A 15,530-nucleotide genomic window follows, 5' to 3' on the forward strand; every position below is an offset into this window, starting at 1 on the left:
GTTCTATTTGTTAGTTTTACTAGTTCCTGGTCTTTTGGCTTGGATCGCCTTTGCTCCTATCTTCCTGGAAAAAGTCGTGAAAATGGAACAGGCGCATCCTCGTGGAAATTTCCATTCGGAATTTGACACGTCCCATTTACTACAACTGTCGACCAACCGGTTTTTCCGAGGAAATGGTAAACAACCATAAACATCCAAAAAAAGCGGGCCAACTTTTATGACCTCTAATCTTGTCATGTTTTCTGCTTAAATTACAAACCTTACCTTGGTTTGTTCACATGATCTTAGCAGAATATTTTATTATGCGTACATGTGAACATTTCTTAGGAGCTGCTTCGGTAAGTTTTATTAAAATTATAGAATTATTTTATTACAACTTCAAATTATTAGAATCGTAGAATTGTAGAATTATCATATTGTTCCTGTGCATATTTCTGTTTTTAGTGTAAACACGATCCCGCAAGCAAATCTATTGCTTTAAACCGAATCGTGTGGAAGTAAAGGATTGTTGATTGTTTTTGTTCTGTATGCGCTTCTAAATTATTCTGTTTTTGTGCGTGCTTTTAATAAAGTCGGTTTTAGAACTTTCGGGAACTTTAGATTCTAATATCACTTGCAACATCCCGGGATGCAGATCGCGGTAAGTCCAGGCTCATTGTATTCCACAAAGTCTGTGATTGTTGTGTAGCATGTACGCAATTTTCTCTTCCAGGAGGCAATCTCCTCAGTACTCTGAGGTAAAAGCAAGTTAATTTTCGTACTTGAATTCCAGCGCTGCTTGAGGAAAACCTGACATTAAATTTTTGATCAAGTATCTCGAAAAGTACCAAGTAAAGTGTGTTCCTTTACAGCGTGTTTGGTCTGCACCGTCTAATCTTGATCAAAAGAATCGTACAGCATGCACACGAATTGTTGAACGAATTGTTGAACGGATTGCACGTAGAAACATTGGGATATTTTAGACATCAATCTATTTGCCGGGAATCACGAAATTCCACACGAACCATGCGTAAAACTTTGAGTATGTTACTTCCTGTTTACTTCCTTGATTACATCTGGTAGTTTGTCAATATTTGAACTCTTTTTTAAAAGGGAAACGAAAGGGATAGTTTGAGATGGACCGGGGTTCGGTTCGAGAAGGCCGACAGTAAATGAGCAAAAGAGCATGTTCAAGGGAAAATGACAGAGGTGAATTCAAGACAACTGAGGTCGAGTTAACGACATTCACTGATTCAGAGTATATCTCATCCGCTCATAAACGTTCATCAATTTATGTATGTTGCCGAGCTCAGCGGGGCAAGTTCTTTTATAAAGCAGACGCTGGAATGTCGTTTTGGTTTCTCTTTTGTTACCGGCTGTACAACTTGGACGAAAATTCAGTTCTCTGCCAAATTCTCTGTCGGCGTCTAAATTTAATATGTGCATGGTGCTATAGTCAAACCTGTATATAACGGCCCTGTATAAAGCGGTCACCCTGTCTATAACGGTCATTGAACAACTTCCCAAAAATCGTCCCTTATAGTTTACTGTTAAATTGACCTGCATATAGCGGTCACCTGTAAATAACGGACGCAGTCACCCTTTGGACTTCCAGGATCCACAATTTCATTATCTTTTACCTGTATATAACGGTCACGAAATTGAGTTACGATTAACAAATAATGACAAGCTTTATTCATCAGCTCGTTAAATAGCAGCCACCAAGGCAGGGGTCCCACAAAAATACAAATATTAGTGCTAAACACAATTACTAATACATGAACATGAAGAACTTTCTTTCACACTGAGTAAAGTTAATGACATACTACATGAAATCAAGCTTCGAGCTCCGAAATATCAGAAAATTATTACCGATTTTTTCTTCTTCTTGAGATTCATATTGTTACGTTTAAAGCTTTCCTTATAATTTCATGAGGTGATTTGTTTTTATATCGGATCACGCAACTCTTTACAAATTATCCCTATAGCTTATTTTTTGTTTGTTTGTTGTTCTGTAAATCTGCCATTAAACTGAAATAAATTCAAGGAAACGTAGATCCAAGTATACTGCACCTCCCTTAAAGTACACCACGGACATTTCGTGGGCTTTTTTTATCGTGTTTATTTCGTTGCTGTTACTCGTTATCAAGTTGTCAATAAAACGTAAATTGAGTGATTATTTGCACATAAAAATGCTATTTATTGACTCCCAGGGGAGTTTAAAGTAAACCTGTATATAACGGTCACCTGGCCATTTCCCAAGGGTGACCGTTATATACTGGTTTGACTGTAATTTGTTTGAGATTTGTGACTTTTTATCGTCACGTGATTGAGTCATAATAACAGTAGAATGATTACCATAGAAACAAAGACTACCACTTACTGTGTGTGAGCATATTTTAGTCCCGACTGTCACAGTGTTCGGGAGAGAAAAGAGGAGCTGGTTTTCAAAATACGCTAAACTTTGGCAACACAGCTCTACCTACATGGTGGATAGAAGTGTATGTCACGTTTACTGATTATTTGAGGTTTCACTGAATACAAAAGAACGAAAAATAAAGGAATAATACTACGTAAGTTGACATTCTTATCTACTGGATCCTGGAGCTAATATTTTCTTTAATACTTATGCCTTAATATCTCATGAAAGTTTCAATTAATTTTTTCTCCGCATTTACTGAGAATAATTAAGTAATCATGATCAAAGTCTACTTGTCAGGAAGGAAACTGAGGTATTTCTCATTACTCGGAGCGTCTCATCGTGAGCCTTGACTGTTTTCGTTTCATTGATCAAACATAAGTTATTGCACGACTTATGCATACTATCAGCTTGATATCCTGACGGGGCTGAACAAAGATTTGAGCGGCTGTTTCACTGAAATCCATTCCAGTATAGGTCAGTCTTGTGAAATTTGTGTGAACGGTCTGTCGAGGCTCTGTTAGGAGGGGGGGGGTACCCATGTCCCCTGTCTGAAATTCGCCACCAGCCATGTCGGCATTTCACAAGATTCCTATGTCGCCTGTCGGAATTTCGTCTCAGAGGAGTTGTGTCAGGAAATTTGACCTTTTTCGATTAAAACGAAGCTACATGTGTAACACATCACAATACCTTTGTTTATTAAAAAAAAAAAAAAAAAAAAAACCGACACAGTGCTCTCAAGTCTCACGCATTGAGCATGAGGCTCACGCAAACGAATTTAATCTTGCGCTCTCACGCTGAAACGATTATTTCTCACGCATTGAAGGTTTCTTGCTGTTTTAGTCAAGTACATATATAATTAAGTATCTCTTTGGATATAATTTACTCCTTGTATGCTTTGCACTTACTTGGACCACTTTTCAGTAGTAGGAATTCTTATGCAGAGCCAGCATTTCTCCAGTCAGTGGGTTTAATGGTTACTCTATGGTTACTTTTAAAGCATCATATTTCGACTCAGAATGAAGGAAAAGACTTCTTAGCTACTTCAAATTTTCAAAATCTTCTAAGGGGCTGGCGGCATGCTTTCTAAGGGCTTGGGCATGCTTTCGAGCGCTGAAGTTGTTAACCTCCTGGGGGATGTGGGGACATGCTCCCCCCAGGAACTTTTGAAATTTAGACGCTTGGAATTGCTATTTTCAGCCATTTTCCAGTCAGTATTTGGACCTAATGTACAATCGAACCTATGACTATTTTTACCATGTTTATGTTTAACAACCGTTCTTTAACTCAAAATCTCAACGGCCTCAATCAGATAATCTCTCCTATCTATATTCTTCCTTTGAATTTGGCGTAACCCTTATCTTCTGCTGAAGACGAGAAGACCTTGGCAGCTTTCCCCTGTCTCCCTTTTCCTTTCATAATGTCATTTGTTGATAATACAGCTTTATATTCTTTCACTGGTGACCCACTAATAAAAATATGAAGCAGAAGCAAACTCTGGAAATGCGTCTTCACTTCGACTCAGACGTTTAAAACAATCGATGCATGCATTCTCAGTTCCGAAATTCGTTGTCGGTCTATCTTGCCATTGGTGTCGCTTTCACTATTTCGCTGGAGTAGTCTGTCGTTCGTCGTCAATTCATAGCTCTCATGTCGCCTTTTCAAGGCCATGTCGCTTGTCGGAATTTACCCCTAACAGAGTCTCTTTGTCTCCTTCACTTCATGACTGAGCAATTTTCTCCTAGTACCAGTTTTTGATTATGCATATGTTAGGGATTGCTTAGAGTCTGTTATGGAGAGAAATGTGACAGAAAGAAACACTGAGCAGTGAGTGAGCGCGCTCCCTCGGTTCACAACATTTTTGCAATACAAAGTTGTATGTTATTGTTATCATAATTGTCAAGATTTGCATGTGTGACTGATTTAACTACGTCACGCAGTCGGATCAATTTTCGTTGGTTCAATTTGCTCATAAAAGAAGACTTCGTCAGCGGTATTCCTCAAAGACTGATGTCAACTTTACAAACCGTAATGCTAATAAAATATAACGTGGCGTGAACTGAAATGCTTAACTAAAGCTTTGATTTCAGTCGGAATTATAACCTATTTAGTTTCGCTCAAAGAAATCTCTTTATGATAATACAAGACGGTAAAATAAACTGTTTTTATCTGAATTGCTGTTAGGGATAAATAGAGATAAGGACTGATTGCAAGTTACATTAATTAACAATTTTTGGGTGATCCATTGATATTCCTCCAGTTCGATATTCAAATATCATCTACCAGCATATTTTATATTCAGCATGCATGTACTGTTGATTCACCCACTCCAGTAACTGTCATCTTCCATTCTCATAGTTAAATCTGGATCATTTTGTCTACAGCTTCCGTGCTGGTCAATCGATCTAAGGCTTACCTCGTAACGAACAATTATTTTTATGAAACGTCGCCTGACAGCTTGTAAACGCGTGACATTGGCTCCCAGAAAAACAAGGAAACAGTTCGAGCCAATTGACCTCGCACCGTCTCGTCTATCGCCTGCCTATCAGTTATTACAGGTTGAAAATGTGCTTCGGTAGGCATTTCCAGACTCAGTCATCGTGGCGTGCGTTGGAATCGTCCGAGATTTAGTCTCAAAACCGTTGAAGTGCAAAAGAAAAATTTAAAGAAGCAGCTTTAAGATCTTGAGGTGAGTTTTGGAACTTTTTATACCAAACAGTAGTTGACTGTTTTCAATGCATACATGGGACGTGCGTTTGCCAACGAGAGTGTCGTGCATCGTACAATGTTATGTCGCGTGTTAAAATGCGCTGTATGCGCCGTTATCTCTCTTTGGAGAAAGAAACTTATCAAAGCAATCTCTTCAACAAAGCGAAGTTCATTTATTATTACAGCTGAGATTTGCAAATCGTCGTTCGCAAAATTCTGTCAAACAATTTGCGTTTTTGTGTTACTTGCTTATCTTTAGAGGTCTAACGCTTCATTTGGAACAGCAGAAAATCGGGTAGGCACACCGTTTTGGGGTTAGTGTTAGCAGGAACAATTTTAATGAGTATGCGACAAAACTATTTGTTTCACATCTCGAAATGTACGGCGAATGCTAAAATACTGTTTCCGGTCTACTTATTAGCCGAGTAGTACATCGTTAATTTTGGCATATTTTGTGTTGTGGGGTTCTCAGGCAGGTTTGTGCTGTTTTACTGATTAAGGAGGTCGAAACTTACTCTAAAACTCCAGAAGACAATCTAGAGAAAGACTGGGAAACCTCTAATTATATTGTTTTGTGAAAGTGATATTTTGAAGGAAGACAACCTCTGTGCTTGACCTTTGTAGAAATGACTGTCTTAGAATGCAACTCTCATCATGCACAGCTGCAGTTGCCTGTGTTGTACATCGATCTCACAGAACTAATTTTACCACAGTTTTCTCTTGAACTTTAATATAATCGATACTTTGCTTGAAAACACAATGAGCATAGATAATCATTCCGCTTTGTTTTGTAAAATTATGCAGACAGCTACAATGACATATTTTACAAACATTTGCGATTTCCCTAGATATTTGGAACAGGATGTTCCCAATTATTTGAGATTAAAGCTTCTCTCTGAATCAAATTTTCAGTCATTCTCAATCTACATATCTGTATTCAAGGTTTTTTTTCTGAAATATGCGTGAAGCTGTCTCCTTCACATGACTGAATCAATTTTCTGTTTGTTCGATTTTCATCGATCGATGTTAAGCATTGATCATTGTTATTGAACTATTTTAGGGAGACAACTGTATGAGAAAGACAGAGTTAAAGCGCACTCTCTGTTCATAACATTTTAGGCTAAAAACTTATCTCCCAGTTAATTTTTGTCAATTTCAACCTACATAGTACTATGTAATATAAATCGTCATTTGCCTCCGTCACGTGAATGGATCAATTTTCGCATGTTCAAGAACACACGCCAACTTTTATTTGTACAAACCGTAAGCCAATACAACAGGAAATGGTGTAATTAAATTGAGATGTTTGTAAAGCCTTGCTTGTTTATGGAACTTTTTCTCAGAATGAAAGATTTCATGGCTATTTTAAAGTGTTATTCGTCAGACATATCAAGGAAGTCTACAGTCAGACAGATATCTGAATTTGTAACCAGACATTTCTTATCGTTCGTAGGCGTATTCTGTTTATTTCCACGTGGCTGATACAATGCAATATAAAATAACTTGGTTGTTTTCCAGTTGCAGCAGGGTACATGTAGGTTTTTTAGAAACTCGAAAATCAACTTTTAATCAAGTGCATCAAAGACGTTCCTATCAGCGGACTCAACGAGAATCATACAATACTTTATAGTTCAGCCTAAATATTTTAAAATTCTAGTTAATTTCGCCTGCGTTCTGCGTGATGTCCTATTAGCGGCCGCATGCGGTTTCCTCGGCTTTTATAGTTTAGTATTCGAAATGCTATGTAGTCAACAGCTGAAAATCCAGCTGAAAATGTCTGGAAACGTTTGTTTCTCTAGGTACCACATACAAATCTAGGAAATGTGTGTTTAACATGATATTACGTGGTCACATTGACCCTGTCACATGTCTGCGTCTTTACAGTTGACTCCATTTGACTTGAACCTTCAAAGGAATTGAAAGAACAAAGGATACAATTCAGTCGAGTTGATTGCCTATTTTGCTGTGAATATAGTTTCGGTCAAAGATATAATAAAAGACTATAAACAACTATTTGTCCTGATATAATTCGAAGAATCTTTGGGGGATAAACCGGGGGAATAAATAGAGACACTCTTTCTTTTTTATAAGAATATATCTTATTAGAGTATCGAGGCTGAAATTTGCGAAATTTTAAGAATATCTTAAGAATAAACACGAGGCTGAGATTTGGAAAACAATATAATTGTGTGAGTTGAAAAAAGCAACAAACACGGCACTAGCCGTATGTTCGATGCTAATAATATTTCTGCGTCATACCAGGCCTTGATGCCTGCAGGCTGACTCCAAAATTATTTTAACACCATCCAGACACCAAATACATTCGAAAGCAGAAATGTCATAAGCTATATAATCTAAGAATATTCAAAAGAATATTTCAACCTAAAATCGGCAAAAAAATAAGAACATTCAGCCTCAGCCGGAAAAACAATATTCTTATAAAAAAAGAGTGCAATCAGAGTGGAGATTTAGCCACCGAGCGTGGAAAATGAATCTCTTGTAAACAGTAACAATTTCTAACTAGTGACAATCAAGTATCTTGTTTGTACAGAACATTACTATGAAGCTTATTCTGAGAGCTTGTGAATGCGTGACAGTGGTAACCAGTCAAAACAAACCAATCGTTGATCTTGAGGCGTCTCTTCTGCATTAACTACGATTTCGATCTAGTGGCCACGGGTGGCTTAAATTAATAATTCTGCTTCGACATATTTTATACAGTCTATTTTACGCAAGATTTGCGATTGTTTCACTGAAATCCATACCATTTTTGATTAAAACTTATCAGTCTTCCGGTCAAATTTTCCTTAAGTCTCGATCTACATATTTTTATAGCAGGTATGGTCTTTTGAGGTTTGTGTGAATTTGTCTCCGTCACGTGACTGAGCAATTTTCTGCTACTTCGAGTTTCATCGATGTTAGGCATTGTTATTGAACTATTTTAAGAAGAGACTTTTTATAGAAGGTATGGTCTTTTGAGGTTTGTGCGAATTTGTCTCCGTCACGTGACTGAGCAATTTTCTGCTACTTCAAGTTCATCGATGTTAGGTATTGTTATTGAACTATTCTAAGAAGAGACTTTTTATAGAAGGTATGGTCTTTTGAGGTTTGTGCGAATTCATCTCCGTACGTGACTGAGCGATTTTCTGTTACTTCAAGTTCATCGATGTTAGGCATTGTTATTGAACTATTCTAAGAAGAGACTTTTTATAGAAGGTATGGTCTTTTGAGGTTTGTGCGAATTTGTCTCCGTCACGTGACTGAGCAATTTTCTGTTACTTCGAGTTTCATCGCTGTTAGGCATTGTTATTGAACTATTTCAAGAAGAGACTTCGGTGAGAACAAGAAATAGTGAACCTAGGCCTCTGCTCACAACATTTAAGTTTAACAATCGTCTGACACATAATAAATTTGCTTCCGTCACGCGATTGGATCAATGATCACATGCGTTCGAGTCAAGGCAAATCGTAATGCCGATAAAATAAGATGTAGTGTGTAAATTGAGATGCTTTCAGTTTTTTTGCAATTTGGTCTTAGGATGAAGGATTTCAAGTATTATTTTCCGGATAAGAACAGGACGATATCGATTAGCCAGGATTTGTGCGGGAATTAATTCATATTCTCGATTGATTACTATTTAAACCTCATAGAATATTGATGATCCCTCGCAATGACGTCAGTAGCATTATATAAACGACTTAATGATGTGCAGCTGAGTCAGTTAAGCTACGGACAAACAACTCGCCCCATCCACCCTCCGTTTAGTTGTCTCCCTTGCCCTTCGTGCTTCTCTCTGTCGTTTACTCTACAGGGAGGGACTTTCCCATACCTTGATGCTACTGAGGCAGCAAGAGTGATAATGGACTGAGCAAATTTCCGGTTTCCCACAACAGTGGGTGCCTCACTTTTTTTGAAGTCAGAATGCGTATTGTTTTGATCTCCACTTGACTGGAACAATATAAAGTAACTTGGTTGTTTTTCAGTTGCAGCAGGATACTAGTAGGCCTACGCGTCTTCTTTTTCTAGGAAATCGAAGATCAAACTTGACTGTGTCTTTGTTTCAATCAAGAGATCCATACAATATAAAGCGTGGATATGATTTGGTCCCTCTGTATCGGTGTATATGCAAAATAATTCTATCAGCGTTGCGCATGTTATCGGCTTTTAACGCGACTGTTTCATTGAGTGGCCACCATGTGGCATTCTCTACCTTTCCGGTTTGGTATTCGAAGTGAGTATACAGTCAGATCAATGATCAAAATGCCTAGGAACGTTTGCGACTCTTGCTACTGATCACTACTAGGCGTAAATGATATAACGAGGCCATGTGGTCGTGTCAGTTGACTCTGTCACGTGTCGGTGTCTGTAATTTTTGTTACTTAGTGCCACTATCGATTGTATCAACAAACAGCCTACTGGGACTCTGTCGAGAATGCAACGGGACCTAAGATATTCTGTCAAGCTTAGTGAAAAGACAAAAAAAAAATTAAGATAAATCATAAATATGAACGAAATATGTATTTGTTATAAATCCTAGGAAACTTAAGCTTTAACAAAATGATAATTTTTCAGTCGGTTTAATTCATTGTGATCAGATGCTGAGCCAGAAATCTAAATCACTTGAAATAGCCTGTTTTCCGCCATCTACACCCTTTTTTTTTTGAGAACAGTGGCACCACACGGGCCAATTCTTAAAAACAATTGTTGCAATAATTAAGAAGACGCTTTGCTGCGTGTACCCAGGCAGTCGTTATACTGAGAAGCAATAGCTATATTGCAATTGAGCTAAATGTTCTGCATTTAAAGTTGTACGAAATTCAATCGAATTGATGTGCTTAAGTTATTCTGCTTTTGCTTGCATTTCTTGGAATCGATTAATAGCTTATTACTCGTTTGCAAGTCTTTCGGGTGTGAAATGAGTCAAGGTATTTATATCTACCTATAAACGTTGCAGTCTATTTTCCTTAGCCTTTGTCGTTGTTATTTGCGTTTCTCGAGCAAGCGAGACATTTTGAATTTCATAGCTATGGTGATGCGTGACATACACCTACGAACGCGGTTGTCGAAATTATATACTTATCTCGTGACTTTCAGCCCATTTAGAAGTTAAAGTATTAGGAAAAGTGCTTATGTAAATGCTTGTTTGTTCAGTACAGATAATCAGTCGCCTAGATAGCCAAAGTAAGTTCAGATGTTTACAATATTTTCCGGCCGCAATGTACGCGTACCGCGGAGGTACACCAACATGGCGGTTCCATGGTCTCCGTAAATTTGTGCAAAATATTTCGACGAATATCTGAGCTTGGGAAAACGCACAGAAATTAAACGTCGAGGAGTGTCATCTTTGTTAATCTCCTATAACATCACAATTTCTTGATTTTATCCACTAAATGGTTTTCGAATAAATTTTTTATTGCGTCAGGATTGCGTGACAGTGCAAGCCAAGAATTGTTTTGTTGGGGTCACTGACATACATTAGTTTCTTTCAGCTTAAATGTACAATAATTCGCTACATGAGTTTCACTCTTGTTAAGACACATAACTCTGTTACAGGCAAATAACGAGAGAATATCGTTTAGTTCCAGATTTTATCTTTATTATACTTTACGAAGTTTCTCAGAGCATTTTACTTAGGTGTACTCGAACAGATGAATTCGTAAACAAATTCTCTAACCTTTCTGCTCTTGTTGCTCAGACGTTCTTGAGCTCGTGCTGGGATTCTGCTTGGTTCACGATCACGTCTAAAAATACGAAGACGCTTCTGAAGATGCTTTTTATCAAGTTGAAGAGTTGATAGCCCCGGTTGATGGCTCCTTTGGTATAACGTGATTCATGATTCACTCGAAATGTTCGCTCGTAAATTGATATCTCGTAAGGCTTGCAGCGACCCGTTCCGAAAACGCTTAACGTCCTTTAGCGTTGGTCTACCTTGAACAGTGTGCTCGTTTATATGTGATTTCATCGCCCTAGAAGTCATGGAATCCGTGCTAACTCTTCTCCACGACAACCTCTGTAAATTCCATGCGCTGTACGCATGCACAGGTGGCGCATGCGCTTTAGAGACCAGACGGCTATTTGTGACTGAACGCAGAAAAAAAACAGAGCCGAAATTTAAACCTAGGCCTCACTGCCTGGGTAATAAACACCAGCATAGGTCAATTATAGCGCGAATTGTGTGAGCTAACGCAGTGTTACATTCACAAACTTTGCTGGACTTCACCGATGCAAACCGGCTGTTTTTCATTTTGGGTAGAAAATTGATTGTCATAGTAAAAATTGAATGCCATAGTAAAGAAATGTAAACCTCTGTTATACTCTTCATCAGGAGCCATAATCGGGGACGGAGACCATAATCGGGCACCATTTCTAGTATAGCAGGCGAACAGGCTCCCGGCGAGGACGGAAAAAAATTTCGGCGAGCGCGAAACGGAAGAATTCGGAGAGCAAAGCGATCGGGGCGGGGAACGGCTATTTGATTAGCTCGATTAGAACTGTTTGCAAGTACCGAAAATGTAGCTTCTTGACAGGTCATTGACTGATTTGTTACAGGCCTATCACCAAGGGCGGATAGGCACATCAAAAACAAAGTCTACAGGCTCCCCTGTCTCCGCCCCGATCGCTTTGCTCTCTCTCTTCTGTTTCGCGCGCGCCGTAATTTTTTCCGTCCTCGCCGGGAGCCTGTTCGCAGCCTAGGGCTGTCCCTATGATATGGGACAATTTTTCTATTTTTAGAACAAATTGCGCCATCATGTGTGGCACACGCGCGTACATGCTGCGAGGATTTTTGCGGATGTAGCGCGGGGAAATGGCTGCCGAAATTCCCGAAATGTTTGATGCTTTTGGCCCACAACTAAATACGTTCATGTCTGTTGGAATTTTACTTCAGTATTTTCGTCGTAAGCTGCTCCAGTTTGAGTGAAGTAAGCCAGTGTCGAATTAACTGAAGTTATGTCCCGCTTTATATCACTGATCAAGTTGTGTTCAGCTGCTTCTTTTACAAGAGCTCCACATTACTCCACTCCAAGTTTCACATATGTTGAAGATTAACAGCTTTTCCATAACGAAGCAAAAAAACTAGTTGGATATATTTGGATATAGCAGCGTTTCAGGACTTCAAAGTTTCCCTCCTCTTACTACACGCTTGCGAGGATTTCGCCAGAGTCTATCTTAACCGAAAAGTAAAAAAAAAAAAATAAAAAAATAATAATAATTGCAAGTTTGAGTTTCGCCTGAATTGTAAGCAACGCTTGATGTTTTATCAAGGCCCAATATGTGAAAATAAAGTTTATGTCTGTAGATACTGCTCAGTTTTGTTTGGGTAAAAATCCAATAAATTGTGTGTTGTCGATGAATAAGAGCGCCCGCCGATGGGTGTTTGTACAGTCAGTAAAACATGACAAATTGGACTTCCGCACTTTCGTGTGAAAACGTACATCGAAGTCATATAATATCTCTAGCTTTTAAATATGTTTAAGGTTGATAAATGTTTGAGAACATATTATAACATAACTAAAGCAAAGCGCGCGCTCTGATTGGTTAATTTAGCGTCTACTATTTGTCCATGGGTGTACGCTGCTGACGTGTGTGCTAATGTTTACAAAGCAAATCTTTTGACAGACATTGTTTCCAAAGTAATGGCCGACGTCCTTCTCCCAGAAATTGGAAACTGTCTTCACAGTTGTGTGAAGATGAAACTTTATCGAGTTACTGGTGTGCAGTCGGTTGTTATGAATGAATTTTCGCGCGCTTGTTTTCTCTTGTCATGTAAGACTACACGAACATTTTTTTGTGATATAGCTCAATAAAAGGACTTCTGTTGTTCCAATGTCTCGATGTTATGTTATAAAACAAATGGTAAACGCCATAGGGTGCACTATTGAGTTATGGATGCACTTGGGAGGTTTGCTAAGCACTCAAGAAGCTACAGTCGCACGAGGCGATAGCCGAGTGCCACTCTTACGCTTCTTTCGTGCTTAGCAACCTCCCGCGTGCATCCATTTAACAAATAGATTCCATGTTGCCGTGCGTCTGTTCAGTAATAGATCACAGATGACGTAAAAATGTGGTAAGAACAAAAAAGTGCCACACGAGGCGATAGCCGAGTGTGTCACTGATATTCTTACCACATTTTGACGTCTTCTGTGATCTATTACTGAACAGACGCACGGCAACATGGAATCTATTTGTTTTATATAATAACGGAACAAACTACTACAGATATAGCTTTTTTCAATTCAAAATCTCTCAACATAACTCGAAAGCCGTCCTTTGCCCACTTTGGCGAACACGAGAAAAGCCATTCGACGTAATCTATTGTCTATACAAATTGAAGCAATTTCATTGGTTGCCATGCGTAGCAAAGAATTGTGATTGGTCCAGGAAAATCACGCCACTGTCAAACTTGACTCCAGCGTCGCTTCTCGTGGAATGAAAACTTACAGCGAAAGCAGAATTGAACTGCGAAATCTACAAATCTTAAAGAAAATGCTGGTTAAGTCAAGTCAGTTTTGGTCATCAGAGCAGCCCTGTGAGCCGAAAAGCTTGGATGTTGCCTCGAATATTGCAGGAGTTCAAAAACTACGCTCGGAAAAATTGCGGCTGCGGTCAACCTGGAGCATCGGGTAGAATGCCTGGACATTATTAATTATTCATGACCGGCGAAGCGGCAAATTTGAATGTTTGCGTGTCGTGAAATGCCCTGATTAAGAGAAGAAAGGGTCCAAATTGGCCCAATAGCGTTGATAAAACTTACTGTTCTGGTTTCCAGGAGTTAAAACTTCAAGTTTCACACGCGGCTTTTTGAAGAAGAAGGTTGAATCTTCAATTTAAGCCGTTAAGTAAGTTGATATATGAGGTATAAGGAGTAGCTTTTTGCTCTTGAAAATGGGCAAAAATTGGCCATTTTTTGTATGGGGACCGTTTTCAGAAGCAATTTTCAGACCATCTAAACCGGTCTTCCTAATTTTCACGCACGGCAAATGAAAGATGGCTTTTTACTGAAACAAAACCCGTTTCAAATTTGAAAATCGGTCCACAGGAACCTGTAGCTTTTTGAGTTTGAAAACTTCTTGTTGGAGTTGCATTTGAAAATGGCGCGTCTTCGATGGAAGAGCTATTGTGTTAAGCACACGTCTGTATAACAATGGCTGTCAAAACTAAACAATACCCATTCAAGAAAACCACTTGACTGTAACTGAAATATTCATTACCGCGAATTTCAAAAGTATGCTGTCGGCGCAGCTGATTCATTCGAAAACCTGTTGCTCAATGAACATGGAAAGCGAAATCGTAAGTGATCGGGAGCTCTTTTCAGAGCTCTTCGAAACCCCGATCCATCCCCTGCTGATCAACATAGTACCTCCGTTCGTCAATGAAAGCAATGGCATATTTCAATTTCAACTGAATGGCGAAGCTCTTGGAGATGGAGAGAAGTTTGTGGACAGCCGAACACAGTGTTTGCGCTTCTGCAATTAAGTATTCTGCCTCTTGGCTATCGATTGACAGAATCTGCTGGAGAGCGCGTAGGAAAAGCGTTGGCCGAAAGCATCAGGCGGTTTTGGAGAAAGACGCAACACGTCAAAAGCACGAAACCCATCTGTTTATCTTCCATCGGAAGATAAACAGATGGGATGCATGTACTAGTCTCCTGCTTGTTGAAAAGCGCCAGGAAGCTCTAAAATGTTGTCAACGACAGTCCCGCAGCTATGTAAAAAGAGACACAAATTTCTGGTGTGATGGAGGCAAGCAAGAATCGGCAAAGAAAGTGCCTCGGATTTCAGCTGTAGAAAAACCAAGAGAAGATGTCCTGACAACCCCTAATGCCACTGAAGATCCTCAGAAGAAGACCATTACCCAGTCAGTGGATGAGTTGAAAAAGCTGAAAATTGGTGATCTCATTCAACTCCTTAACGAACTCATAGGACATAAACCTAGTCTTCCCAAAAAACCAAGGAAACCTGATCTTATTTCTAAGATAACTGAGATAGCCAATCTAAGGTCAAACTAACTAATAACCCTGGAAAAGATCAAACACAAATTTAAGTTTTAAGGGGAAAATTTTTTGAACAAACAAATAATTATTATTGTACAGCAATTCAAGTTTTAAAGCAAGAAATAGGTATTATGAAAGATATGCTGTAAATACAACAATTTAGAAACAAGAAGTGACATTAAGCTTAACTTCAAACACTTACGATATGTTTGAGGCAAGAACAATCTTAATGTACAATCGTAGCTATATTAATAAAAAGAGGTTGAAAATATTCTTGAAGAAATAATATTCTTTTGTAACAAGTAGTCAAGATCGATTAAATTTGATTACTAGGCAAAGTAAGACATTGCCCACTCACCTAATCACTTTTCCAACTACTTTCCCATTTCAGATACAGCAAACATTTTTATAAAACAAGTTGTTATTGTTTGA

The 15,530-nt window shown here is 38.7% G+C and overlaps 1 protein-coding gene across 2 annotated transcripts in view; it reads left to right on the plus strand.

Annotated features, from left to right (window-relative positions):
* The first annotated feature begins 4,928 nt into the window (after positions 1–4,928).
* Positions 4,929–15,530, plus strand: part of LOC145496459 (uncharacterized) — a 38,690-nt gene continuing 28,088 nt past the window's right edge. For both annotated transcript variants that reach the window (XM_081476123.1, XM_081476122.1), the window contains exon 1: positions 4,929–5,087. The gene's annotated coding sequence lies outside the window, so the exon portion shown is untranslated. The remainder of the gene's footprint in view (positions 5,088–15,530) is intronic.

This window comes from Orbicella franksi, chromosome 9 (genome assembly GCF_964199315.1).
Source record: "Orbicella franksi chromosome 9, jaOrbFran1.1, whole genome shotgun sequence".
Lineage (NCBI taxonomy): Eukaryota > Metazoa > Cnidaria > Anthozoa > Scleractinia > Merulinidae > Orbicella > Orbicella franksi.